The sequence below is a fragment of the Natator depressus genome, chromosome 2 (assembly GCF_965152275.1).
Source record: "Natator depressus isolate rNatDep1 chromosome 2, rNatDep2.hap1, whole genome shotgun sequence".
NCBI classification, from domain to species: Eukaryota; Metazoa; Chordata; order Testudines; family Cheloniidae; genus Natator; species Natator depressus.
In genome coordinates this window covers 19,242,450-19,270,056 of record NC_134235.1, presented here as the reverse complement: position 1 = coordinate 19,270,056, position 27,607 = coordinate 19,242,450, and the positions used below count along the sequence as shown (strand labels likewise).

Below are 27,607 nucleotides of genomic sequence, written 5' to 3'. Positions count from 1 at the left end.
ATTGCGAGATTAAAAATAATAAATATGGGAACTTTTTGGTGTGAAAGACTCAAGGGTTCATGTCTACAAGCTTTTCTCCACAATCAAGAGGGACAGAAACTTAATAAATGACTCTCAGTGAGATTCCTGCATAATCACTTGCTTCCAGGAGTTGGGGCTTTAAAAAATAATCACCAAGTATCCTGATAAACACATGAGTTGGCAACCCTGCACAGAGGTGTCATGTTTTCCTTGACAGCGGAATAGAAGTTGTGGCTTGAGTTCTCCACCAGGAAATGCCACTGTCCTCGCTGTGCTTTTACTGGGAAACTGGGTCAGTTTCTTCAGACTCGACAAGTTGCACCAGGCCATTCTGAGAGGCAGCTGTGCTGCAGATGCTGGTTTGCACTCTCAGTATTGCAGCCGTCCTGTACCACAGACTTTACCTACCCAGATGCTATTTCCTGGTTTAAAATAAAGTGGATCTTTGATCTTCATTAACTGTCTCTGTTTTTACAGGGCTTTATAGAGGGGGGGCCAGTCCTGCTCCGTATATGCCTGTGCAACTCTGTTGACTTCAGTGGGGCTAGCACAGGTGTAGCGGAAGGCAGAACTGGGTCTTATTATTTTAGCATGCTGCATGCAGTCCTTGCATTTATCATGCATAATTGCTTGTTACGCATGCTCTGCTTATAAAGGCCTGTTCAGCTACAGGAATGTTTGATGGGTTCCTGTGCAGCAAACTGTAAACATCTCAGGGGTATCTCGTCAGCTGTGTGATTCATTTTGCTCCCCTGTTGTTGGATTATTAAGTGCTTTTGTCACTGGGAGGTCATAGCAATGAGAAGGACTCAGGGAGACAGTGAACTGTCTTAGTCTGTGAACAGATGGCTCTGGTTTCTAGAATCTAGCAGGGGTGTTTCCTCCCTCTGTGGCGCCCCCCCCCCTCCCCCCATGATGGATAATGCCATCTGTGCAATTAAATTAATTTAGCTGGGGGATTTCCACTGACTGCCTCTTTGCTCTGAGCTGGCTAACTGGGATTGGAATGGCACCGCCTGGGGCCTGGAGAAATCACTTTCTATAATTACTTTACATGGCAGTGCTATTCTGAAGAGTCATGGAAATAAGTTTGTGGTTTTTTTTTTTTTTTATGTTGCAGGTTTGATTTATCAACAGCTCCGTTTAAACCCTACTGGAACAATATGGGGTTTCCCTGTTAATTGTGAAATGTGGGAAGGAAGGAAACTCAAACCCGACATGGGTTATGCTGGCAAACGGGACACATGATGAGCTTCCACACTGCTAGCTCAGAGGTATAAATCCACTGTGCATGCATGCCTGTGCTGATTTGGATGGATCCTTTTTACTTGATAAGTCATTGTTTGAATACAGATGGCCAGTGTTTACCCTTTTAACCATATGCATTTCAAGCGTCCTGGAGCCGTCTGAATGATGGGGGGCATCCCTGCTATGGAAACTGCAGCTGGGAGGCGTGGTTTAATGCTCTGCAGATCACGGAGTCCCTGGGCGATGCTCTGGAACTGCTCCCCATGAAGCCAGTCAGGACTCTGGGGAAGTCTCCTTCCGTGAGCAGCCTGTCTTCAGGACACAAAGCTCACACAGCTTTCACCTTCCTGGGTCTGACCTCGGAGCATTTAGCATCCTCTGCCCCTCCGTGCGCTTCCCCCAGCGAGTCCGCCCAGGCGGGGTCTTGGGGAAGCCAGAGTGTCCTGCACCCCAACTCCGCAGTCAGACGTGACTCTCAGCCAGCCAGTAAAACAGAGGTTTATTAGACGACAGGAACATAGTCTAAAACAGAGCTTGCAGGTGCAGAGAACAGGACCCCTCAGCTGGGTCCATTTTGGGGGCAGTGAGCCAGACAACCACGTCTGCACTTCACTCCATGTCCCAGCCAGCCCCAAAACCAGTCAGAGAACACTTCAATCTCTCTGGTCACTCGATTTCTGACCTAAAAGTGGCTATTCTTCAACAAAAAAACTTCAAAAACAGACTCCAACGAGAGACTGCTGAATAGGAATTAATTTGCAGATTGGATACAATTAACTTAGGCTTGAATAGAGACTGGGAGTGGTTGAGTCATTACACAAAGTAAAACTATTTCCCCTTGTTTATTTCCCCCCCCCCCCCACGTTCTTGTCAACTGCTGGAAATGGCCCACCTTGATTATCACTACAAAGGGTTTTCTCCCCTACCCCCCCCCCCCCCCGCCCCACTCTCCTGCTGGTAATAGCTCATCTTAAGTGATCACTCTCCTTACGGTGTGCATGATAACTACCCATTTTTTCATGTTCTGTGTGTATATAAATCTCCTCACTGTATTTTCCACTGAATGCATCCGCTGAAGTGAGCTGTAGCTCACGAAAGACTTAACAAATTGGTTAGTCTCTAAGGTGCCACAAGTACTCCTTTTCTTTTTGCGAATACAGACTAACATGGCTGCTACTCGGAAAGCTTCCTTTTGTGAATCTCCTACAGTCCTGCATCTCAGTGCCCTGGATTGGCTTCACCCACCAGGGTCTCTGTGCCTTCCTAGATGCCATGCCTGGGCAGGGAGTTCCCCCCAGTTTGTGGTCCATCAAACCACTTCACTTTCTCATTCAGATCCCTTCTCACTTGTCCCACAGGGGAGTTGATAATATGCCTTACTAGTATTATAAGCTCTCTTTGGGGCAGGGACCATCTTAGTGTGTGTTTGTACAGTGCCTGGCTCAGGAAGGTCCTAATTCATATTTGGGATCTCTAGACCCTAACTGCAGAGCAAATTAATAACAGAAAAATCACAGCAATCCAAATAAAAAGTCCCAGTCCCTCCCTTTGCTGATTTAAAATGAGAAGTCCAGTACCTGGGCTAGAAAGGCAAGTGTACTAAACCTATAGTCTTGCCCTTGCCCTATAGGAATGTGAGATGGAGAGAGAGTGTGCCTCCTGAATACAGCAATGAATAAAAATTAGTAATATTTTCATAGGAATTTAAATGTTATCCCGGAAACGTTTTAGATTTCACTTTGGTTTTACAAAAAGCTGAATTTTTGGATCTTAAAGTTGTGACGTTAAGGTCCGTGTTGAGTTTCTAGGAGAAAAGGCCTGACTCCATCCTCCAAGTCTTTTTTGCTGCAGTGTCTGTACTAGAGTAGTGGCAGGTGAGAACTAGGTCTCTGAAGAGCTAGTGCAAAGCTCCCGAAAGGGGATTTTTTTTGTGTGTAAAATTTGAGAATTACGGAACCAAAAGTCTGTGCACCTGCTGCTGTCTAATAGCAAAATAGCAGGGGCACACGATAGAAACTCACTCAGAATATTTCGGTTTCTGGCACTGGCCTGGGAGCCATTGGGGATGTGACCCTTAGTTCTTTGTGGGTCAAGGGTTTGATGATGATGGATCCGCCTTTGTGGTTGTCACTTGGTTTTGTGAATGTGCCCGTTGGCATGTGTGATCATCGACAAATGTTGCCACTTGCTTGTCACCCTTGTTTAGTTTCAGGGGGGCAGAGGAGAGGGATGAATGTGTCCCCCCCCCCCCCAAAAAATATGCTATTTGTTGGCTTTTCTTTGGATTGGGCATTGCAGTGTCCTCACCACAGCCTGGGGAGGAAGAGAATAATTATCCTTCTTTTGCAGATAGGAATACTGAAGTACAGAGAGGTTATGTGACTTGCTGGCTGAGCTGTGATTAAACCCACCTGGGAGGCAGTGTCACTTAGTGGATAGTACACTGTAGTGCGAATCATGAGATCTGGGTCTGTTCTCATCTCTGGCACTGGCCTACTGGGTGACCTTCAAGTCACGTTCCCTCTCTGCCTCAGTTTTCCCATCTGTAAAATGGAGATAATGGTACAGACCTCCTTTGTAAAGTGCTTTTTGCTCTACTGATGAAATGCATTTTATGAGAGCTATATAATGAAAACGATATCCCCCAGGTTCTATCCAGTCAGTGCCTTAAGCGTCAGATCATCCTTCCTCTTAAGTCAGTGGTACTCAATGAGGAGACATATTTGAGGTCTGCCGGTGAAAAGAAACCGATAAGAGCCAGGTATTATTATTTGGCCACAATCAACCCGGCTTGTTCTTTGAGATGGTGCTTGTCCATAACTGCAGCTGGGTTTCCTTTCCATGCTTTTTTCTTCTTACCTCCTCCTTTAGGTTCTGAGGCATGTACATGTGGGGATGCATAATAGAGTGGGGACTGGTGACTGGAACCAGGGATTAGGATATGGGATTCCCACCTTCTATTTTCATTTCTCCAACTAGATCTCTCTGACTTCAGGCCAAGTCCATTATCCCCTCTATGCTTTTATTTTTCTGGTGTGCAAGAAGAGTGTGTTACACATCCAACATATAGTCAGTTGCTCACAAACATGTTGCAAGGGCTGATTAATGTTCATAAGGCACTCTGAGATTCTGAAATGAAAATTTGTATTTAATATTTCTAGCTCTATTTTGACATTATTTCGATCAGCAGAATCAAGTATCCTGCTTTTGTCTCCAGACCCTCTCTCTGCAATATTTTTACCTCTGTGCTGCAATCTATCACTGGTTTTGTAACAGATTTGCATAATCACCAAAGCAATTTACTAGCCCAGGTACAAGATCTACTTATCCATGTTAAGTATAATGATGATTATATAAATGAATTGCTTTCGTCAAGTGAATGGCTGAGTAGAAATTTGGAAGGCTGGATTGTTTAAAAATTGGAAGTGGCATGTGGGTTGTGATGGGTGGGACAGGAGGTTTTTCATTTGTTTCCAACAGCTGAGCAGTTGCCCTTTCAAATGGGAGTCACCCTGAAGGCAGAGAATAAGTATGTAATCTACCTATGAGGCATAAAACAAGCTGTCTGAATGCTCTTTTCTGCCTTTTAATAAATTTACCTCCCATAGTAATTTGCATCTTGTAAATTGATCAGTCTGTAACTTCTGAGAAAAAAGAAAAGGAGTACTAGTGGCACCTTAGAGACTAACCAGTTTATTTGAGCATAAGCTTTCGTGAGCTACAGCCCACTTCATCGGGTTGAGTCTGATATAAAAAGCAACCTCTTTCAAATCAGATGATTTCATGTGGAGGTGAAAAGGAGTTACCCAGAAGGCAAAACTAGTTGCAAATAGGCATGAGTTTTCAAGGGTTATATGCGTGGTGTTTACTAAACAAATAAAAAAGGAGGTGGACCGGAATCTGGGTCCTCTGTTGACAAAGGACTGGGATTGCTATGAAAATTGGGACACAGACCCCAGGGGTTGGGCAGCATTGTAAGTCTGAGTGGAACCTAACTACCTGACACCTGGCGATGTCATTGCTTAGGAACCTTTTTTTAAAGCCAATTAAGTTAAAACTGTGCAATTCCCCCCACTCCCATCCTGTCTGTCCCTCCCCGACTGGCTTAAAATTGTTTGTATCAGTGCAAGTGAAACTGATGTAGAAACAGTTTTACATGAGTATACCTGTGTCCGCACTAAGGTGGGTGGGTGCGGAGGGGTGTGTATGGGAGCCCTAGGTTTGGATAGACCTACCAGACAGCTCTGTATTGTCTGGAAGGAAGATTTGGACGAACTGAGGACTATGGGAAGGGTAAATGAAGGAGGATGAAAACAAGTGTTCCCAGCCATACCCAAAAGGAGTGGGAGAATGTAGCTGAAATGCAAATGGTGCTAGGTCAAGTGGAATGAGGGATTGAGACTAGATGAGCTTGAATTCCTCACGTGCTCCCTTGATTCTGCTGTAGCCTAATTTTACAGCTACACATACCAACCATTGCCTGTGTGCTAAATGAAGTTGATTTTTAACTGTGGTTTACGCATGCACATGTCCCTTACAAAACAGATAAATCTAGCACGTGGACTACAAATGATGTACTCGCCCACCCTGCTGCTGTTTTATGACCACGCTTCCATGTTGCCCTGAATCCTGTGTTGTTTCATTGATGTTTGTTAGGTTTGGGTTGCGATTGAAGTTGTTGGTTTTGTTACAGAGAATGTTTCTGCAGAGATCCCTGTAGGAAAACGTTCTTCTTGCTGAGTGGGTTTGATTTTTATTTCAATTGTTTTATAGACAAGCAGTTTTGTCCTTCTAATTTTCTTTTATACACACACAAGCATGCAGTGTGTAATGATAAAAGTTCTTTGAAGTGCCTACTATTTCATGTATGCATCCCGTTATTAAGCAGAGTTCTGGTTTTGTGTTTGTAAACATACAAACCTGCAGATATGTGTGTACATACACACTGAATACACACATTCATATAGAGATTCATGGCTCTGGTGGCCCCAAGGGACCATTAGATCATGTGTTCTGATCTGTCGCATATCACAGGCCATAGACTTCTGTCCAGTGTGTGTGTGGGGTGTGTGTGTGTCCTGCACTAAAAGGCTTCAGCTTCAGAGCTAAGGTTGCTAGATGTCCTAGCCCATCAACACAAACCCTGAAAAGCAAGGAAATAAAGGGCTACGTAATTCAGCTTTTCCAGCTACACTCCCACTCTTGGTTCCTCTCTTCAATCTCAGGTTTCAGATTAACAGCCGTGTTAGTCTGTGTTCGCAAAAAGAAAAGGAGTACTTGTGGCACCTTAGAGACTAACCAATTTATTTGAGCATAAGCTTTCGTGAGCTACAGCTCAAATAAATTGGTTAGTCTCTAAGGTGCCACAAGTACTCCTTTTGTTTCTTCAATCTCAGTTACCTTCCATCTACCACACACAGCCTCCATTTCTCCACTCTTTTCCAGAACAGCCAACCACCATCCATGTTTATCGGTTAAATGTTCCGTGTTCTGCTGACTAATATAGGGTAGTGTGCCTTTTGTAAGTTACACCGTATGTAGCTCCGTATGGGTTTTTGAATCAGAGCGAATGAGGCTTGTGTGCAGATTGTGAGCTGTGGCTGTGAGAGAAATTTTTCTGTTATGTGAATTTGGTGACCAGTGCTTTTCGCTGGAAGTCGTCTTTAGGTAGAAGGTAGAGAATTGGAATCTGTGTGTGTGTGGTGTGTTGGTGGATTTTGTTTATGGTCAGAGTTAAGAGTTATTAGACCATTAGAGTTATGGTCATCTGGTTTTACAGGAAGAAGGTGGAGATGTGAGGGCTGTGGGTAAAGGAAGAGGGGAGTGGCTGAGGTTGAAAAGGGAAAGTGATGTCTGAGTTTTCAATAACTGAGCCATTTATCTCTTTGTTTTTTAGGATTTGCGCAGGTGGGACAAGCAGGCCACGCACCTTATCTCAAAGATTTCTTCTGTGGGAATTTCTCAGCTTTCTAAATCAAATGTCTGTTAATATTGAAGATTATTTACGTGGATGACTGTTGGCGGTGATATGTGTTATCTCCTATATGTTCTCCTGCAGAGCCCTCATATCTCCCATGCCCTCCTGAACATCCACACTGCTGTATTTCTCCCCCATATCTCCCTATAGAGCCTGCTCATGCCCAGGCCTGGATTGCCCCAATGCTTCTCACAACTCTTCAGCATTATCCCCCCATCCTTGCATGCCCTTGCTTCCCTACAGAATACGTTAAATGATGAATAAAAGCAGGATGCAGGGGATGGGTGATTGTAAGCTTCAAGGTTGTGGGTGGGAATCTGAGAGGAGCCAGGTTGGGGCAGATCATGGGGCTGTAGGGTCCATTTTGTATGTGCAGGAGAGTTGGGGTGCGGGGGAGCACGGTGGTGGTTGGGGGAGCATGGGAAAAAGTGTGGCCTCAGCTTGGAGGAGTTCGGGGGATGGGGGAGGTTGAAACCGGGAGAGGACAAGCAGGGGAGATAGTGGATCTCCAGTATGTCACATGGAGATATCATCCTCCAGACCCTCAGAAATACTGGCTGGTCTGTTACACCTTGGATAGGGTAACATCACGGAACCTTCTTACACCCTTCTCATAGGGTATGTTTACACTGCAGCTAGGAGCATGCCTCCCAGCTGCAGTGTAGACCTACTATAGAGGTCCAAGTCTGTCCTTTTGCTGAATTAAAATGAAGAAGGTGAGGTTAGAGTGGGGTTAGATGGTAAAATTGGGTGTAGTCTGTCTGCTGTAGGAGTGAGTTGGGAATAATATGACTGAATCAGAACCTTGTATGATAACTGACCATGGTATCGCAAGCAGATTAGTGCCACTGAGGAAAGTGACGTGCTCATTTTAAGCCGGAGATGTGAGGATTCCACGTGAAGAGGCTAGCAGATAGGTCCCTAATATCACAGCCACTGAGGCACAAAATGTCTCTGTGGGTAGGAGAATGAAAAGAGAGAGAGAGAGAGATGGATGGATGGGAAAGTACATTAACCAGAAGCAGGGTCAGGTGGCCCAGTATTTTCTCTTCTATTCAAGTGTGTCTGCTTCTCAGCCTCTAATGGTCAGTTCTCTCCCAAAGACCCCAAGGACCTGTCAGCTCTTTTGTTTTACTGCTTAGCCGGACACTGATGGGGTTCAGCTATGAAGGAAGGCAGTCAGTGTCATTTGCCACTCTTTCAGCACGTGGTGTATTGCTCCAGGCAGGCCCAAAGGAATTGTTGAGCTGAAGCTAAATAAAGTAAGGATGACTTCCCGTCTCGTCTTTTCTGTTGATCTGCTGAGGTTGCTGCAGTTTTTAGATTGTTATTAACAATACACCAATAATTAGTATTTAATAGAGTGTTTCCCCACTGCAGGAAGGCATTGAATTTACCCTTTGGATAATTATGATGATGATGATTAATTCACTGAGCACCTACAATGGGGCTGATGCTTTACAATTGGCCTTTGCCCCAAGGAGGTCATATCCAAAACCACCTGAGCAATCATCTGATGTGCTGTGTGTAACTGAACAAGTTTGAGATTTATTACATGTTATTCCCAAATGCCTGAAAGTGTGTTAGACTAAAGGCAAAGTCCTTTCCCCAAAGATCTTGCCCTTTGTGTGTATTCCTACTATTGATTTCCTCAGCATTGAAAGAGCTGGCTAATGGCTGAGTACAACACTACAGGGATTATGGCAAAATAGATTCTGCTCAGATTCCATGTCCTAGAAATTGCTCACCGCCTCAGGTAGCCTGTAAAGATCCTCTTTCACACACAGAGATGAGAGAGAGCTAGGAAAAATTGTGTCTTGTTGCTCTTTGATAGTTCTGTTGTAATAGCACTCAAAGATCCTGATCAAAGTCTGGGTCCGTTGAGCGGAGTGCCATAAAAATAGTTGAGAAGAAATAGGCCAAGATTGTCAACAGTGACTAGTGATTTGTTGCATACCTTGATCTTTGAGAGTCCAACTTAAGACACCTAAAGGGGGACTGATTTTCAGAAAACACTGAGCAACACCCAATCTCTAGAATTCAGGACCTTTATGGTGTGTCAAGTTGGTCACCCTAGAGGGAGGCATGTAAAATCACTAATCACTCCTGACAATCTTGTCCATAGTCCCGGCTCCAAAGAGCTTAAAACTTCACTTACTCTACCTTATTGCATCTTGTTTCTATCAAGCAAACAGTAGGTGGGAAGGGATCCAAATTGTACTGGAAGCTCATGGAATATCTTTAATGGTGACATGAAAAGGATTTTTAAAAAATTGAGTTTCTCCCCTTTGTTGTTTCTTTATACATAAAAAAAGATGGAAAGTGGCTCCCTCCCCCTCCAAAATAAGGTGGGGTTTTTTGTTTTTTTTTCATACATTCAAACTCCAGATTTTGCTAAGTGGGAGTCCGCTTGGATCAAAGCTGAGAGAGGTTTTCACACAATCCTGTGAGCTTTATAAGCAGCTAGTGCTCAGAGAGGATATCTCAGAGATATCTCCATGGTTAGGGCATCTGCCTAGGGCTTGAGAGCCATGGGTTTACTTCCCAGCTCTGCTGCAAACTTCCTGTGAGACTGTAGACACTTAGCGTGAAATTTTCAGAAGCATCTAAGTGACTTAGGAACCCTAGGGCCAGTTTGTTCCTAAAATGTTGTACTGGCATAATTTTGTCAGTAGGGTGACTTTAATTGGAGTTGTGCCCCTAAATCACTTAAATGCTTTGGAAAATTTGCCTCTGTCTCTGAGCCTCACTTCCCCACCTGTGCAATGAGGATAGTAGCACTTTCTTCACAACTCTCCTGTGAGGTAAGATACAGATGTTAGACTGTGAGGCACTCAGTAGAGTTATGGGGGCCACATAGTGCAGTACATAGTACGTAGCAGGTACATAGTACATAGTAGATGCTGGGACTGGACGGCAGGGGATGAATCACTCAATAATTGCCCTGTTCATTCCCCCGATGCATCTGGCAATGGCCACTGTTGGAAGACAGGATACAGGGCTGGCTGGACCCAGTATGGCCATTCTTCTGTTTCTTGGGTGTTGCTGATCCTTGCTTTGGCTGGCACTATGGGAAGTGCTAGTTTTCCAAGGGTTAATGAATTCATGATGAGCCAGTGATACAGGCTTTGAACCCAGTTTTACTGCCATGCTCCACTGCAAACCTTTTTATTTAAGATGTTCCTTTCATGGCGTTTCAGATAGCACCCACGTAGGATTGAAATCGAAATCTCCAGGAGAGGTTAGGCCAATTTCACTTGAGGTTTTCGTTGTGGTTTCTTTTTTGGGGAATCAAGGAGCTAAAATAACCAAGGTCAGCACCTGGCTTGGAGCTACCAGTTAAGCTCCTCTTGGGGATAGTGGTGTTGAGTTACATTGTGTGTGTAATTCATCCATTGTGATGGTTACTAAATAATCCAGTAAAACGAGAGCAAAAGGGATGGGAAAGTTATGAAAACTTTGTGCTGTAATCCAAGATGAGAAGATTGCTCTTGGAGCTCTATTTACGTTTCAGGATTATCTGTTCTCTTCAGAAAACATATGTTAGAACAGATAATCGTTATCCAAAATCTTGAATAATAATAATTAATAATAATTTTAAAAAGTTTTAGCTCTAATAAAGAGTGCACTAATCTTCACCATTCAAACAGACCTCCTTCCATGCCCTCCCTTCATTCCCCCATCTTGTCGATGTAAATTACAAGCTTTTGGGTGCAGTGATCCTGTCTGTAAAGTGACTAGTATACTGTTGGCCATATAGAAATAATAAATATTGTCTAGTATTTTAGTACTGTTTTCCCAGAAGGCTCCTGGAGTGCTTTACAGCTTTTGTATATACAATATGTGCATATGTTTTCTCTGGGGAACGACACCATTCCATGCCAACAGTGTTTTCATGTAGGCAAAAAGGAATTGTCCCCGTAAGAATTTGACCAAGACACTGGGGCTACATCCTTACCTCTTGCTAAATGGGTCAAGGGCTCTTTAAGGATTTTGATATCCGGGCCATAGCTTACATCTTATCTTAAAAATAGTTCCTCCAGCAGAACAATGCTCCTTGACATCATGCTAGGACAGTGCTACAGTAGTGATGCAAGGGGAGGAATACTCCCTACTGAACCCTAATATCTCTAGCCCCTGTGTTTTCCTTGAAGAACGCTCATGAAAGTACAGATGAGGCCTGACCTTAGCTTACGGATTTGACTAGATCACTGTCCAAGTGGTATGTGTGGCTTCAGGCCAAGCATATCCACATTTTGAAATATGATAGTTACAACTGGAAATAACTTTCCATGATTTCGTAATTAGATTTGGTAATCTTCTTTAATTTATTTTTTATCCTCCCCTGCCCCCCCACCCCACCCATCCCACTTCTTGTTCATGCTGTCACTTTGGATCTCGCTGACACTTTGATTGTAAGGATGACTCTTGATGCTTCAGACGTAGGTAGAAGCTCCTTTGTAGGGCACCTGTTTGTGCAGCACGAGACCATGGTGAAGTGTAGAGGGTTTACGTCCACCTCTTTCAGTCAGGAAAGATAAGAGGGACTGCATTGGTGGCTCAGGGAGAGAGATTCGGATGGATGTGGGGTGACTTCTGGCTGTGAGTCGGATGGGAGTAAGTGAAGGTTAGGAGAGAAGGATGGTGGGGGTGGGGGAGAGTATGTGGATGTGAGGTTTAGGAAAAGGCAGGATGGAAACAACTCAGTGGAAGCCCAAGGGGAAACTTTGAATTGGAAGTGAGGGTGGATACTAGTAGGGACCCTGTTGCGTTGTTGTCTCGAAGGAAAATTACAGATCTCATTATTATTCATTTGTATTATGGTAATGCCTAAAGACCCCAAACACAGCCAACCCGTTGTGCTAGGCACTGTACAGTGGGAGTCCCTGCCCGAAGGAGCTTACAGTCTAGATCGGTGGTGGGCAGCCTGTGGCCTGTCAGGGTAATCTGCTGGCGGGCCGCAAGACAGTGTTTACACTGACTGTCCGCAGCCACAGCCGCCCACAGCTCCCAGTGTCTGCAGTTTGCCGTTCCCAGCCAACGGGAGCTGCAGGCGGCTGTGCCTGCACAGGGTCAGTATAAACACTGTCTCACGGCCCGCCAGTGGATTACCCTGGCGGGCTGCAGGTTACCCGCAACTGATCTAGATAGACAGAACAGAGATAGGGTTGCGGTGGAGTGGGGAAGGGACATAAGACACAAACAGTGTGAACAATGGGAGGGTTCAGAAACGTCACATTGATTCTGATATTTTTGTTGGTTTCTTGACTTTTTTGGGGTGGGGTTTAGTTGAGAGGGAATTGGGATAAATGGAAAGACAAAAAAGAAGGGAGTGGTCAGAGGGCTTGTGGGGGATGGGGAGAGCACGGAGTGAGGCTGAAGTGAAGTTAGTATGAGTCGGGGTGGGAGGGAGTTGGTGCAAGTAGCCAATCCGCACAGGAGAAAGAATGTCCAGGGTATATCACGAAAAAAGCCATTGGGCACGAAGGACCCTATCAGTGTCCGATGGTCACTGCTGGAGCAGCTTGTCGTTGCTCTTATGGGCTGGACTCTTGGTGACCTTCCCAACAGTTACTTTCTTCCCCGAGCTCACGTTGCTGGTGGGAGGTAGGATGGGGTGGGGTGAGAGTCTGAGTCTGTCACAGCATTCTGGGGACCTCTCCCTCCTGATGTTTATGGAAGTGGGAGGTTTTTTTAAGGAGACTGTAAGTGAGAGGAATTTCACAGTGGTCCAAACGTGAGGTTCTGAATGGGCCAATAGAAGTTTCACCAGGCAATGGGTCAAGGTAAGGATGGAGTCTGGCAGTGTGTCAGTAGGCAGGCTTATTGGTGAGGGAGAAATGGAAGGTAAAAGAGCATTCACCAACGTTTTTTTTTTAAAAACAAAGTAATATATATAGCAAAGTGAAAGTCTGAGTGATGTAAAGGGGCTTCAGTGTAGGTGAGAATGTGGCCCACTACTGCTTGTACAAGGTACTTCTGTCCTTCAATCACGCTAACACCCCCCCCCCTCGCATTCTAGCAGGCCAACATTGCTAACTTATAGGCAGACAAGGAAGAAACTAGAGTCCTGCATTCCTGTACTGAGTACCTACAAATATGTTACACAAAAAAAGTCAAGAATGGATTCTGGAACGGTGAAGGGGGTTGATTTGTCTCTGTCTGAGAAAGAGTGTGGTTTAGGAACAGGAGTGGGAGCCAGGAACTTGAGCAAGTCAATTAACCTTTCTAGCTTCATCTTCATAATGACTTTTTTTTAGTTTTTGGGTTTTTTTTTTTTTAAACTATGTGCTTAGCTAAACACTTGCAACTGACACATGATCAAATCCTACTAGTGTAGACAAGACGGTTGTTGTCTATGTTAGCAGGTCAAGGTGAACGCTATCTGTGTCTGTTAGCCCTTCTGTAAAATTGGTTTGAGACCCAGCACTTAGGGATATTGTGAAACTCTGGGCTTGTGTACACAGGGAAATTTACCAGAATAATTATACATATATGTATAGTTATGCTGCTGTATCTATACCAGTATAACACCCCATGTGGACACTCTTGTTCCAGAATAAGAGAACCATTTTCCAGTTTAATTTAGGCCATTTACAATAAGTGTGTCCACATGGAGAGCTATAGTGCTATAACTACCATGGTCAATATCCTCATGTAGACAAGCCCTTAGTCAGCTTGAATAGTTTTTGGACATCCTTAGCTGAAGAAGGCTGTTGTGTAATGGTGACAGCTGTGTGCTGTCATGATGGGGATCCTTCTTAATCCAGAGGGAGCATAGAGCTCATGCTCTGTAAACCCTCCTCTGTCTGTTTTTCTGAGAGCCTGAGGGCTCGTCTACGCTACAATTGCTACCTCAGCATAGCTGTACCAACGTAGCCATGCTGCTGTAGAGTTCTCCCATTGGCATAATTACGCCACCTCCCCGAGTGTCGGCAGCTGTGTTGGTAGGAGAGCTTCTCCCACCGACAAAGTGCTGTCCACACCAGCGTGTCGGTCGGTGTAACTCTCATCGCTCGGGGTGTGTGTGTGTGTGTGGCTTTTCCACATCCCTGAGCGACTTAAGTTATACCGAAATAAGCGCTGGTGTGTACAAGCCCTTAGTCTAGTGGTTCTCAGCCTGAGGTGCAATCAGCACACAGCTGCAGCCCGTGTGACATCCTCAGGGCCGTACAGGTGGTCTCGCCTGTGGGCTGCACGTGTGGCCTACAGTGGTAAATAGGTTGAGAACCACTGCCTTAGTCAGAGCACTCTTCCTCAAACCCACGGAGAAGATGTACAGACTCTGAGGCCGAAGTCATTGTCATTGTATGAATCATTGAGAAAGTTAGGATGAAGGTGATGGTTACATGTATAAGTCCCAGGGTGTCGCATCTAACATGCACCTGAGATCCAGTCGCTGGTCTGTGGAGCAGACGACCAGTGGTCATTCCCAAAGCTGGCTTTTCCACACTACGGGGCCCAGGGATGTTGCCAAGCCAGTCCAAGTTCAGGGTAAATGTGCTGTTCTGTACAAGGATCTGCTCTGGAGTCAGCTGTCAACCTGGTGATTACCCCACCTCAGAGACAAGTTTGAAAATTGTGGTTTAAAAACCTGAGATGTACCTTTGTTCTCAAGCCAAAATCAAATACTTGAAGATGGCTTTAATTCAGCCACCCTCCTGGGTGGAGGTTACTGGGGACTTCTCTAGGTATGGAGTATGTAAAACTCCCCCTACCCTCCAGTTGGCTTTGGCTGATTCTGATTGCTGTAGTGCAATGGGTTGAATGACTGGGATTGGAAGTTTTTCACTTGCATCAATGGCCCTTCTGATTAAACTCAATTTTGTTAACCTTTCCCCTCCTCTGAAATTCCTCAGTAGTTCAGGAAAAGCAACAAACCCCAGCAGCCAGACATCTTTCTCCTGTTGCTAAGGCTGCTTTTCTTCTCGGGGTAACTGTGTTGAGTCTTGCTGTGAAAATTGCAATTTATTTTTCATTCTGAAGGTTATTTTCCCCCCGTACCCAGTTCACGTGACTCTAATTATGAATAACCATTTCCAAGGCCAATACTGGAGAATTGCCCTTTTCTTTTTTTAAAGCAATATCACTCAAGATCCTAGCATCATGAAAGCCTAGTACCAGAGGCTAAACTGGATTCCAGCCTCATCCAGCACTGGCTCGACATTCAGAAGAAGACAAAGGCCTGGTTTAAATCGGTGCTGAGCACATGCAGTGCCCAGTGATTTTAATTGGTGCTGTGGGTGCGCAGACCCTCTACGTGTATCGTATAATTGATTTTGATGTACACACATTACACTACTCCCATGGAAAGGCAGACCTACTATTTACTCTCATACACCGCTTGGTGGATTAAAACGTTAAAACTAGGGCTGTTGATTAATCACAGTTAACTCACGTGATTAACTAAAATGTAGAAAAACACCCAAAAATATTTAATACATTTCAATTGGTATTCTATTGTTTAACAATGTGATTCAAACTGCAATTAATCACAATTAACTTTTTAAATCACGATTTTTTTTAAAGTATATTGATTTCAATTACAACAAGAATACAAAGCATACAGTGCTTACTTTGTTGTCTTTATTACAAATATTTGCACTGTAAAAATGACAAACAAAAGTAATAATATTTTTCAGTTCACCTCATACAAGTACCGTAGTGAAATCTCCTTATCGTGAAAGCACAAATTACAAATGTAGATTTTTTTTTTGTTACATAACTGCACTCAAAAACAAAACAATGTAAAACTTTAGCACCTACAAGTCCACTAAGTCCTACTTCTTGTTCAGCCAATCACTAAGAGAAACAAGTTTGTTTACTGTTACGGGAGGTAATGCTGCCCGCTTCTTCCTTACAATATCCCCTGAAAGTGAGAACAGTCGTTTGCATGGCACTTCTGTAGCCGGCATTGCAAGGTATTTACGTTCCAGATATGCTAAACATTCATATGCCTCTTCATGCTTCAGCCACCATTCCAGAGGACATGTTTCCATGCTGATGACAGTCGTTAAAAAAAAATGTGTTAATTAAATTTGTGACTGAACTCCTTGGGGGACAATTTTATGTCTCCTGCTCTGTTTTACACCTGCATTCTGCCATATATTTCATAAAAAGAAAAGGAGTACGGGTGGCACCTTAGAGACTAACCAATTTATTTGAGCATGAGCTTTCGTGAGCTACAGCTCACTTCATCGGATGCATACTGTGGAAATTGCAGAAGACATTATATACACAGACACCATGAAACAATACCTCCTCCCACCCCACTCTCCTGCTGGTAGTAGCTTATCTAAAGTGATCATCAAGATGGGCCATTTCCAGCACAAATCCAGGAGGTATTGTTTCATGGTGTCTGTGTATATAATAATGTCTTCTGCAACTTCCACAGTATGCATCCGATGAAGTGAGCTGTAGCTCACGAAAGCTCATGCTCAAATAAATTGGTTAGTCTCTAAGGTGCCACCAGTACTCCTTTTCTTTTTGCGAATACAGACTAACACGGCTATTACTCTGACATCTGTCATATATTTCATGTTATAGCAGTCTCGGATGATGACCCAGCATGTTGTTCGTTTTAAGAACTCTTTCACTGCAGGTTTGACAAAATGTAAAAAAGGTACCAATGTGAGATTTCTAAAGATAGGTACAGCACTTGACCCAAGATTTAAGAATCTGAAGTGCCTTCCAAAATCTGAGAGGGACGGGAGTTGGCGCATGCTTTCAGAAGTTTTAAAAGAGCAGCACTCTTTTGCGGAAACTGCAGATCCTGAACCACCAAAAAAGAAAATCAATCTTCTGATTTTGTGTGTGTGGTTTTTGGAGGGGGGTGACGGGGTGAGAGAACCTGGATTTGTGCAGGAAATGGCCCACCTTGATTATCATACACATTGTGAAGAGAGTGGTCACTTTGGATGGGCTATTACCAGCAGGAGAGTGAGTTTGTGTGGGGGGGGGCGGAGGGTGAGAAAACCTGGATTTGTGCTGGAAATGGCCCAACTTGATGATCACTTTAGATAAGCTATTACCAGCAGGAGAGTGGGATGGGAGGAGGTATTGTTTCATGGTCTCTGTGTGTATATAATGTCTTCTGCAGCTTCCACGGTATGCATCCGATGAAGTGAGCTGTAGCTCACGAAAGCTCATGCTCAAATAAATTGGTTAGTCTCTAAGGTGCCACAAGTACTCCTTTTCTTTTTGCGAATACAGACTAACACGGCTGTTACTCTGAAATCTTCTGATGATGGCATCTGACTCATGATGATGAAAATGAACATATGTTGGTCTCCACTGCTTTGGATCGTTATTGAGCAGAACCCAACATCAGTATGAACACAGGTCCTCTGGAATGGTGGTTGAAGCTTGAAGGGACATTTGAATCTCTAGCATGTTTGTCACGTAAATATTTTGCAACGCCGGCTACAACAGTGCCATGCGAGCATCTGTTCTCACTTTCAGGTGAAATTGTAAACAAGAAGCGAACAGTGTTATCTCCTGGAAATGTAAACAAACTTGTTTGTCTGTCTGAGCGATTGTCTAAACAAGAAGTAGACTTGCTGGATCTAAAATTTTACATTTTGTTTTATTTTTGAATGCAGAGGTTTTTTTGTACATAATTCTACATTTGTAAGTTGAACTTTCATGATAGATATTGCACTCAATACTTGTATAAGTGAATTGAAAAATACTATTTCTTTTATTTTTTTTAAAGTGCAAATATTTGTAATAAAAAATAAATATAAAGCAAGTACTGTACACTTTGTATTCTGTGTTGTAATTGAAATCAATATATTTTAAAATGTGGAAAATATCCAAAAATATTTATATAAATAGTATTCTGTTCTTGTTTAGCAGCATGATTAATCGTGATTAATTTTTTAATCGTGCGATTAATTGTTTTAATCGCTTGACAGCCCTAGTTAAAACTTTTCTCACTCACACCATTGTAATTCGGGCATACTCCTCTGAAATCAGAGGAGTTGCACCCCTGTAAAAATGGTGTGAGTGAGAAGAGAATCAGTCTTGTGAGTTTAACAGTCACTTGGGCCAGGTCTACATTTGAAAGGGTTTCCAGTGTATTTATACAAGCAAACCTATGTAGTGTAGAGACAGCTTGTACTGGCAAAAAGTGCTTTTTCTGGTGTAGTCTGTACTGGTTTCCTGCACTAAATAAGTTACACGGTTAAAAACACTTTTATGTCAGTATAACCACATGTACATTAGGACTTTTGCAAAAACTCACACCCCTCACCAACATTGCTTTCCCAGCAAAAGTTTTTGGTTGTAGGTCTAGCCTAAGAAAATCCTACAAATAAAGAAAATCAGCTTCACTAAAATGTGTCATTTTTTGCTTTGTGCACTCTCTCCATAATTTTGTTTCTGTCTCCAGGTTCATGCATTTCAGGGTCTTTCTGCAAAAGATTTCAGCCAAAGAGAGAGAAAAGAAAATGAAAGTTGCTGAGCTACTGTGTTGGATTCTTTCCTGGGCTGTTTCCCAGTCAGCCAGGTACACTGACCTTGGATCAGCTTTCCATCAGGTAAGAGATTTTGCTCCTGAAAGAATTCAGCAAAGGTGAAAATGTTCTTAATCCCTGATTTTTCTTATGGCAGGATGTTTGTCATTGTCCACTGCTAATTTGAGGAATGCTCAGATAAAGAATTCTGAAAAGGACATTTTGCAACTTCCCTTTTATGTTGGTTAGGGTGTGATTTTATTTTTTTTTAGTTATATTGGTACAGCCCAGATGCCATATACCTCATAGTTTATTCCCCACCCCATACAGGAATAAACTATACTGGTGTAATTGCACTTACACTAGCTGGGGTGAGGGGATCTGTGTGTGAAGAGGGGAGGTTATACTGCTTTAGTTAAATTGGTATAGTTAAAGTGGTACAGTTTTTGAGTGTCGACAAGTCCCTGGCTTGCTAAATCCCCTTTGAAGTTGGTTCTTGCTTCTCACGCTTTCCAGTGGCCACACTTTGCATTTTGTAGTTTTATGGTTCTCCAGTATGGTTTCCTTTTGGTTGGCTTCTTTTTCTGCGTAATTGCGTCATGATGCGAGCAAGAGGTGTCCACGGTTCTGGTGCTAGGGTTTCATTAGGTGCTGCTACAGTGAGACGAGGGATTTACAGACTGTATTATCATGAGTCACGCTATAATGGATTAACAGTTTTTGGTGGAGTTTCTGTAAACTTTTTGGTTAGGTGGATGGTGGCATGTAAAAAGAACACAGGTATTTTAGAATCTAGAGGATCTTCATCACCAGACTATGATCATTTTAAACCAAAGTCGGTTTTCAAATTTCTCTGCAAACAGTGGACACCGTTTCAGTGGAACTGCTTGAAGAGAACAACTTTTTTTCCCCTTGGAATACGTTCGACGCCCCTCCTCGAGTTGAGAACAACTTTTATTAGTAATGTTGGCTGTTCCCTTTGAATTAGCCATCCAGAAACATGTAGCAAACTGAATGCTGGCTGGCAAAATGTCCCACATTTCTGGTAATGTGAATTTCTGCACTGAAAATCATTGTGTAACTTTTCCCCAATCAGTGGGTAAAGTAGATCGAAATAGGAGTGGCAGTTTTTGGCAGTTTGGTGGCTGTTGTCACAAGATTCTGTGTTAGTGATGATAGGATACAGGAAGGGGAAGGGCCTGGGGACCCTTTATGGTTTCTATAACACTGCTATCACTGTAGTGTCTGAGCATTTAGACAAACAGGAGGAGAATGGTGTCCAAAAGAAACTTGCGTCCCTAACCCGTAGGCTCGGTGCAAGCAATGTATATGGGTGTGCAGTGTATATAAACAATGCCATTTAGACTTGATCAGGGTGCAGAACCTATGAGCAAAAATAGAAGCTCTGGGGATTTTTGCCCCCAGATGTTGAAATGCCTGATGCAATTTCCTGCACTTTAGAAGATCTAAAGACATTTCAAAAGAGGAATTTTATGCAACATTTTAATGTTTTATGCATTTATTTATCTGTCTGGAAGCAAAGGGTGGGGGACAGCTGTTCCTTTAGATGAGGTGGTTATAGAATTCCCAGCAGGGGATCTTCTCCCATCAGATGCTGCTGCGCTACCTACTGATTGCAAAGCTGGGAGCCCAGAAGCTGCCCAGTCAGTCTCCCGCTCCTTTTGCTAACCCCAGGTCAGATCCCCCTGCCTGATGAGCTCTCCCTTTATCAGCCAAGGAGGAGGGATGTGGGGGGAGCTGAGTTCACCCAATGGCTCAGCAGAGGGAGGGGCACATGCTCTCTCTGCCCTTAGCAGGGAAGGGGAGATGTGCTTCCCCATGGGCGGTACATGAACCGCTGGCTGGGGGAGGCTATCCCCCATCCCCGCCCCTTCCACACCCAGACTAGAGGCCCCCCACTGCACCACTGGCCCCCCCACCCCAGGCTAGGGCGCCCCCCCCCCCAGCCCCTTAGTACTGGGAGGGCAGACGCCATGGCCCCAGCCCGAGCTGGGGCCACCACACAGGGGTACTGGAGTCACATCACAGAGCGGGAAGCGGGGGGGGGAGGATTGGGGGGGAGCATGGGGGGAGGCACAGCCTGGCTGTGGGGGGAGGCACAGCCTATGGTACCTGCCACCCATGTGCTTCCCCTTCCTTGAACTCTGATCATAGCTCCTGGGAGATTTTGATTACTAAACAGAGACCGCTGTTTTGTCATCTGTCTGAAATAATCCTGCTCCCATTTGCTTCTCACTATTGAGAGAGAGGGAAATGCTTCCCCACAGTTGTTAGCCCAGCCCTGTGCGCTTTCCACAGATAAACCCCTCTCAGCATGAGCAAACTCCAGAAGCAGGATTGTGATATCTTGGCATTAGTAGTTGGGCATTTCAGACATCTGGGATGAGGAGCAAAGTGGGTACGGTTTGGTTTTTACTTGTTTGTGAAGGCTAGGGAGGGTCCAGGACCACAACACCCTTATGCTTGGAGGAAATTTTGGTTCTGGAGCCCAACTGAGCTGGGCAGGCCACGGCTAAACCCTGGATATGAAAATCCCTTTAAATCTGAACTATGTGGAAGTTTGGGTGCAATTCCTGCTCTGAACTCTGCAGCTTAGGTTTGTCTCCATAGTGTATGAACCAGAGGATTGCATCGAAACTGCCATACTCTGGGAAAGTTCTAATCTGGGATCTGCCAACCCTAGCTCAGGCCTGTCTTTCCGGAGAACAGAATGCAAGCTACCTGTCCAAAACGTCTGGGTGTGGCCCCAGGTTGGGGTATGTTGGATGGATGTTAGTGAAGGGGCAGACATGTTGCATGCCTGCCTTTTGATGACTGCTCCAAGCCACTATTAGCTTATGGCATGGTGCTGCCTTGGTAACATGTCGCAGCTGAAAAGCACACAATGGTGTTAACAGGATAGCTGGGGCAGGATTTATCTTGTCAATTATCTACAAAGGGCTCAAATTACCAGGTTCTTATTACCATGTTATCTCAACACTTTCTGCATGATGGACCTGGGATTTCAGCACTTTCTGAATGATTAGTTTGCCTCAGGCTCTGCATCCTCCTTCCCAGAGCTCCCCTTTGGTCAGAGTCATATTTGTCTGGTTTATTTTTTTAAAAGGAATTCCCCCCTCAATTTCGGCACACTCATAACATAAACAAGCTGGTATTTTGTACTGCTGAGTGGTGTGTGTTCCCTCCCTCTGTGAAGTTTATCCACAGAGGACAGTAGTCTACTACAACCACTAGTCAAGGGATTTAGGACTTTAGCTCAGGCTGTGTAGAGGCTCATGTTCTTAGCTTAGGTCCTGGGTTTGATCCCTGATGGTGACCAAGATCTTGGTGATTACAGTTGTGCTTTCCAAAACGTTCAATAGATATGGTGTTGATGTTGAATATATTTCCAGACTCAATGTGGATTTATTCTGCTGTGGTAAGTGGAACTTGTCAAGACTTCTGCAAAGATATATTAAAGTTTTACCAAGAATTTTAGGTTGGAACAAACAGATTGCATGTAAAATCCAGGAGTACGCTAGCCAAAAATTCTACAAAGAAAACTACTTCGGGGTCAAGGGCATAGCTTCTGTTGAGCCCAGTTACAATGCAAAGCCCTGTCCCTGCAATCAGGTCTGCATGGACAGACCTCCGTCCACACACATTCAATAGCCAGGTTGTCGCATAAATTACCCATGTTTAGAATTAAGTTAAATGTTGCACCACAGCCAAGTCTTTGTCAATTTACTGTCTTGTGTTAATAAAGTATAGTGTCAACTTTTGAAGGTATTAATAGCACAGACCTGTGTGAAATCCAGAAGTGTCCCGCTTAACTATTTAGAGATGGCCGGGTGTGCCTGTATTCTGCATGCTGATGAGGAACCCTCATTAAAAACAGCCCATTTGTTCATTTTCAGAGAGGTGGTCTTGTTTCTGTTAGTCCTGCAAAGCTGTCCTTTTTCTCACTTTACTCTGGTTTCAAGGTGTGCCATTAGCTTTAGCTTTGGAATGTTTTGCATTTTTAAGAAGTTGGGTTAAAACTACACTTCGAGAAGATCAGCAAGTTTGCCTCCAGGGTTTATATTTCCTTCTGTAGAAGCCTTTTATTAAAATATCATATTTGCAAAAGATGGAAGATGGCTAAGCCCATCTCCAAACCTCCAATGCAACTTCTGTTTGTGGGGTCCAGGGCTGTATATTGGCTAGAGCACAGGACTTGGGGCAGGAGATCTGGATCTTTTTCACCCTTGCTTAATGACAGGTTTCAGAGTAGTAACCGTGTTAGTCTGTATCCACAAAAAGAAAAGGCATACTTGTGGTGCCTTAGAGACTAACCAATTTATTTGAGCACAAGCTTTAAATTCGTTAGTCTCTAAGGTGCCACAAGTACGCCTTTTCTTTTCACCCTTGCTGTTTGACATTGGGCAAGCCACTGCTTGCTGCAGAGTTAACTTGGGTGATTGACACCAGGGTCTGAGTCACCTGGGCTAGCCTAGTTTGGGTATGAGCAGACACGCTGCAAAGCCCTGCCTGGGTTATTCTCTTCACTGATTGCACCCCTGTGCTAGGACTTGTGAGGGCACATCCCTTGGTTCTCTGTACTGTAGTAAGCTGAGCCGCTCTGATTCTTTCCCAGTGAATGTCTGTCCTGCTGGGCAGACGGGCAGTTATGGAAAAGCACTGCAGGACTGTCCGCACTTAAATGGTTTAGCCCAGAGGTGGGCAAACTACGGCCTGTGGGCCAGATCCAGCCCGCTGGCCCCTCCTGTCTGGCCCCTGAGCTCCTGGCCCGGGAGGCTTGCCCCCAGGCGCCCCCCCCCCCCGCTGTCCCCCTTCCTCGCAGCCTCAGCTCCCTGCGCAATGCTCTGGACCGGGGGGGGGGGGGTGCTGTGAGCTCCTGGGGTGGGGCAGCGCAGCTGCAGAGCCCGGCCTGACCCGGTGCTCTGTGCTGCGCGGTGCGTGGCTGGCTCCAGCCAGACGGTGCAGCTGCCTCCACACCACCAGCCACTGGTGCTCCAGGCAGCGCGGTAAGGGGGCAGGGAGCAGGGGGGGTTGGATAGAGGGCAGGGGAGTTCGGAGGGTGGATAGGGGTCGGGGAACAGGAGGGTTGGATGGGGCAGGGGTCCCGGGGGGGCAGTCAGGAAGGAGAGGAGGGGTAGCGGGGGGCAGTCAGGGGCAGTGGTTCCGGGGGCGGTCAGGGGACAGGGAGCAGGAGAGGTGGATGGGGTAGGGGTCCCGGGGGGGGCGGTCAGGAATGAGAGGAGGGGTTGGATGGGGTGGCAGGGTACAGGGAGAAGGGGTGGTTGCATGGGGCAGGGGTTCGGGGGGGGCAGTCAGGAAGGAGCGGAGTTGGATGGGGCAGTGGGAGGTCCGGGGGTGGTCAGGGAGAAGGGGTGGTTGGATGGCGTGGGGGTCTGGGGGCAGTCCAGGGGACAGAGTGGGGGTGTGCGTGGATGGGGCAGGGGTCCCGGGGGGCTGTCAGGGAAGGGAGGGTGGGGTTGGGTTGGATGGGGCAGGAGTCCCGGGGGGGCTGTCAGAGGGCGAGAAGCGGGGGTGGGGGTGGGGTTGGATAGGGGGCGGGGGCCATGCCATGCCTGGCTGTTTGGGGAGGTACAGCCTCCCCTAACCGGCACTCCATACAATTTTGGAAACCTGATGCAGCCCTCAGGCCAAAAAGTTTGCCCACCCCTGGTTTAGCCACATCCTCACTGCAAAGTGGGTGAGTTACCAGCCCAGGTGCAATGCAGTAGCGCAGGATGGGCCAGCTAGCTCAAGTTGGAAGTACCACTAAATTCAGAGGTTTTTGTATGTGAACGGTGACTTGGTTGGGACAACACCTGAGCAAGTGCCTGGGCTTAACTCTGCAGTTAAGACATACCCTGAAAATAGCTGCGTGTGTCTCCTGCTTTGTAAAGAGAGGATAGGTGTCATCATGCTTCCCAGCTTCGTTAAAAGTTCTTTGAGATCCTTCCTTAGGAGGTGCCATTTAAGTCCAAAGTATTACCTGTATTATTTTTGCTCAGGGTATAAGGTGGGGAGACTGTGTGTTTGCATTCAGTCAGGGCACCGAGGAGGTCATTGGGTCAAAACTGGAGCTTTAAATGGAGTGTTGGCTTCTCCCTTCGTTGTTAGGGCCATGACGGACGTGAGCAGTGTTCTCCCAGCTCCTGCCCCCGTGTGTGACTGTGGTGATTGCTGTGATGTTCCAGGTGAAATTTCACCGGATCTTGTTTCGTTGCTCACCCTCAGTAGGAGAGGCTAACAGCTTTCTCTGCAGCGAGCCAGAGGACAGGAATGCAGCAATTTGGAAAAGCAAGGCCAGCTCGCTTTGTATTTTGCCCAGATTTCCAACCTGAGTGACCCATATAGAAGTCAGTGAGGCTCTGCACTGATGTGTTGCTGCACACACCCCCCCCCCCCCCAACACACACTCACTGTTGACTTTGGGGCTTAGTATCTTTTCCCCACTCTTACTTTGATCTGCCACTTGTATACTTGGATCTGTTTTATTTAGGTATATTTTCCATGCTCATCGCTGGCGTGTCTGGTCATTCTCCCCCTTACTAAGTCCCAAACATCCTCAGTTCTCTTAATTCAAATCCCTCCTCAAAACAAACTTCTTGGGCGAAGGCTTTCAAAAATATACTGCAGGTAGGGAGAAGGCAGTGGATCTCTGCAATGGTATAACCTCGCATCACAGCCATTATGGAGTGGGCCACTTTTCAGCCTCTTTTGAAGGTGAATTTGCAAATGAAGTTTGGTTGTGACCAGATAAACATTTTTTCATATATGTGACTTGTCCTGGCTACACTAGATGCAAAGTCTTTTTTCAAATTGTCTTGGTTTAAAGCATGTTGGTTAATAGGTTTTTAAACGTGACCTGTTTTCCTGCTCTGTACATGGTTAGGACTACAGTTCCAGCAAAATCTTGAGGTAGAGGTATGGGATTAGGCACCGGAACGGACACTAGAGATCTGGGGAGCAGATCCTGAGCTGGTATGTTTGTGTAACCTCCGCTAAGGTCAGTGGAATCAGGACAGTTTACACCAGCTGAGGGTCCACGTATTGGGTTCCAGTCTCATCTGTTACATGTGCTGTCTGAGAACCCTAGGGCTTCACCTCTCTGGGATTCAGTTTTCTTATCTATAAAGTTGAAACACTGGCAGCTCCCTACCTCATGGAGGGTGTGCAAGTCTGAGTCCTCTACTGTTTGCAAAGTGCTCTGAGATCTATTGAAGGAAGATGCAGTAGAAGTGCAAAGTGTATTTTTATTTATTTATTTATTTATTTATTTATTTACCACAATTCTACATACCCATGTGTCCAATAATTCCAATTCAATCTTTAGCCAGTTGGAAGGCCTGAGGTTCTCTGTCTATCTTAAATATTTATATGGTCCCCATCCCCAGAGTATCTGGGCTCCTCACAGTCATTAATGTCGTTATCCTCCCAGCACCCATAGGAGGTAGGGAAGTGCTATTATCCCTGTTTTACAGTTGGGAAACTGAGGCATAGAGAGGCTGAGTGACTTGCCCAGGATCACACAGGGAGTCGGTGGAGGAACAGGGGCTTGAACTTTGGGCAACCAGGTCCTAGGCTAGTGCTCGTACCATTGCCTATGCATAGAATAGACCGAACCCTTCAACGGTATCCATGGAGCCTGGTGAGTTGCAGACCATATTGATTCTATAGCACCCCCATGCCCTTTGTTGTGAGTGTAGCACAGGGCTGCCATGACTGTGGTAAAGCTGGCTGAAAACTGGAAACAGATGAAGAAAATCTTTTTTTTTTTTTTTTTTTTTTTTTTTTTTTTTAATGGTAGCTCAAACTTAGAAATGCTTGGCAATTTCCCAACCAGTTCTACTGTGTACCCTTCCCCCAATCTAGCGGTGAGGTGCCAGCCTCGGTGCAATTGCTACCAGGATGCAAGTGGGAAAGAAATAAATGGGGAGGTTTAAAGCCCAGTGTCACAAACTAGACAGACCCATTCTTTGGCGAATGGGGCAAAGGGGGAAATACATGATGGAAGCACAAGATATGGGTGGAATGGGCCAGGGAAGCACTTTGGCTCCAGCAGAGTGTGTATGTGTTAGATTACCATTGCGTAATAACATTAGCATCCAAGTGTTCTCTGCCAGCCTTTGAAGTTTGCATCTTGTTGAATTGTAAAGAGCAAATGGGAGGTGGAGTTAGCATTTTTGCTGCTGAATGCATTTTTCTGCAAGGCTGGGCTAGCAATGTGGCAGTGCATGGGTTATGTTGGGAACAGTCTTTCTTTGGAACAAAAGGTATTAGAAATATGCACACACGCACACGCGCACACACACACACACGGGTTATACAGAAAACAGCAAAAAGCCACAGAATTGTAGCGTCTGTAATTCCTTTGCACTCACCATTTCCTACTGTTCTGGACTGTAAACTAACTGTAATAGGTGCTGTTTTTCTCATTCCTCATTTGAAAGCAGGTTCACATAGAAAGTGGGAATTATTGTGGTGGTCTAGTATTTTCTCTTCCCTTTCCGTCTCAGATTTTGTGTTTATTCCCTTGCACAATGATGACGAACCAGTTTTGTGTAATTTTGCATACAATGTCTTAAAAATCAGGATTTTACTGTGTTGTGTACTTAAGAATTTCCATACCAGTTCAGAGCATTGGTCAATGTAGTTCAACCTGCCGTGGTCTGCTCCTTCAGTACTTACCTGGCACTCTTTCTCAGGGGCTGGTCTACTAGCAAAATAGATCAACCCACACCTCCTGAGGGAGAGGCCTAATTAAACCAACCCGAGTTCCTGTGTAGACAGCGATAGGTTGACGGAAGAATTCTTCTGTCAGCCTAGCTGCTGCTTCTTGTGGAAGTGCATTTACTACAATGATGGGAGAACTCCTCCCATCGCTGTAGTA

The 27,607-nt window shown here is 45.1% G+C and overlaps 1 long non-coding RNA gene across 1 annotated transcript in view; it reads left to right on the top strand.

The window, feature by feature from the left end:
- Positions 1–27,607, top strand: part of LOC141982104 (uncharacterized) — a 232,432-nt gene that overhangs the window by 111,618 nt on the left and 93,207 nt on the right. The window contains exons 3-4 of the long non-coding RNA XR_012637965.1: positions 1,142–1,295; positions 18,639–18,786. This is a non-coding gene — a long non-coding RNA (uncharacterized LOC141982104). The remainder of the gene's footprint in view (positions 1–1,141; positions 1,296–18,638; positions 18,787–27,607) is intronic.